The 1,994-nt window shown below is 41.5% G+C and overlaps 1 long non-coding RNA gene across 1 annotated transcript; it reads right to left on the bottom strand.

The window, feature by feature from the left end:
- Positions 1-375: 375 nt before the first annotated feature.
- LOC135565935 (uncharacterized) lies at positions 376-1,587 on the bottom strand. The gene is made up of 2 exons (XR_010461884.1): positions 1,501-1,587; positions 376-1,178 (listed from the first exon to the last, which is right to left on the bottom strand). It is a non-coding gene; the product is annotated as an uncharacterized LOC135565935 (long non-coding RNA).
- Between the last annotated feature and the right edge of the window lie 407 nt (positions 1,588-1,994).

The following is a 1,994-nucleotide window of genomic DNA, read 5'->3' as shown; positions in this document are numbered from 1 at the left end:
CTTCTCTGCACTAATGTCTAATGTTATCCTTCTCTGCACTAATGTCTAATGTTATCCTTCTCTGCACTAATGTCTAATGTTATCCTTCTCTGTACTAATGTCTAATGTTATCCTTCTCTGCACTAATGTCTAATGTTATCCTTCTCTGCACTAATGTCTAATGTTATCCTTCTCTGTACTAATGTCTAATGTTATCCTTCTCTGCACTAATGTCTAATGTTATCCTTCTCTGTACTAATGTCTAATGTTATCCTTCTCTGTACTAATGTCTAATGTTATCCTTCTCTGCACTAATGTCTAATGTTATCCTTCTCTGCACTAATGTCTAATGTTGTAATTGTGGAAATTCTTACACAGGGACACGCAAAGTCAATCTGAAGTGAATCACTCTTTATTGTCAGCAGGTTGGACAGGTCCCAGTCAGACTTAGATACATATAGTAGCAATCTGAAGTGAGCTCTAACAGGGCAGTCCCTTTAGTTCCCTTATATACTGACAAGTTATATTTGCATGATTTAGCTTATTCATCATTCATAATTCATGTTTGTTTCATGCATGTGACAGACCAATACCTCACGAGGCTTCTTCTCTAAGCTGAGACCTTGAAACTGAGATATCATTTCTCTAAACAAGGTTCTGGGCCTTCTGCCAAATTGCAGATATTGAGAGTGAGGATTTGTTCAATCAGTAACTTGATTGAACACAGAAATTGGTTTATACAAAAGCACAAACAGAGAACATAGAAATTGGTTTATAGAAAAGCACAAACATAAAAATGTCCATCACATTGTCCTGTTGTGTTCATTAGGCACCAAATGGAAGAAACAGGGAGGGACTACCTGGACTTGTCCAATAAGAAACGGTCATTTTCGTATTAAGACGTTTCCGTTGCATGCCTTAATGAAGTCGACCCAGCTCTGCAGATCAGCTTCACAGACAATTGTGGTTTCAGAGAATATGCAAGCTGAAGAACCTTTGCAAAACAGAGTGATGTGTCTCAACCACAGCTGATGTCTGATGCATGGAGACTACGCAACTCTGTTTTACAGAGATTTTGATCACGCCCCCTTCTCCCCTACAGTAGCTACCATTTATGGGCAGTAGAAGCATGCAGTCTAGCTCTTCCTCAGATGTACGGCGGTATGAATGACAGCCAGTCATATCATGCTGCTAAAGTCCTGTTGAGATGCATCAATATTTACATTATTTTGATCCATCGATTCAAATTCATTACTTTAAAAAAGTTCAAACCTGCTTACAATATTCATCCATCCATCCACAGTAATACATGTTTAAGTCACATATGCACTGGTTAGATAAGTGTATACTTAGTAAATTCAGCATCTTTAAGCATATTACTTGGGAACAAAAAAATACAAAAACAGTGAGATTATGTGAGATGCTGTCCTTTTCTGCACTAGTGGGTTGTGTTCATTAGGCACCAAATGGGAGAAACCAGACTATCATTGTAAATAGGTGTAAATAATGTTGTCTCCCTACCTGACAGTTGGTATGTGTGGGACTCCATCCGTCCTCTCTAACAGGGGAGCCTCTACTGGAAACATTGGAGTCTGGCAGGCCCCCAGGGCCCCTCCTCACTAGTGACGTCCTGGTGTCGGCAGTACCTCCTTGGAGGGTGCCAGGGCTTTGGGGCCTGTTCTAGGGTCAGATTAGGAAAATATATGTTATATAAACATTTCTTATTGGACAAGTCCAGGTAGTCCCAGCCTGTTTCAGTGCATTATTCTTCCATTTGGTGCCTAAAGTGTGGCCTTCCAAAAGCTTGTACTTGGAGTTAAGCTACCTTGTTTCCCCTTGTGGCCAGGTCTAACGTGCGCTGGCAGTGAGAGGTTGGCTGCTGGGGGAGTTGTAGGGGCGTTATAGTCGTCATCAGGGACAGGGTAGACCAATGCAGACAGTCTGTTATCACACCAGGGCTCAGGCGTGGACCCCTAGAACCATGAGATCAAGACGGATAAGGACCCTAGAACCAT

This window comes from Oncorhynchus nerka, unplaced genomic scaffold (genome assembly GCF_034236695.1).
Source record: "Oncorhynchus nerka isolate Pitt River unplaced genomic scaffold, Oner_Uvic_2.0 unplaced_scaffold_10016, whole genome shotgun sequence".
Taxonomy (NCBI): Eukaryota; Metazoa; Chordata; class Actinopteri; order Salmoniformes; family Salmonidae; genus Oncorhynchus; species Oncorhynchus nerka.
Note: the sequence above shows the minus strand (reverse complement) of the source record. Positions and strands in the feature narration are given on the sequence as shown.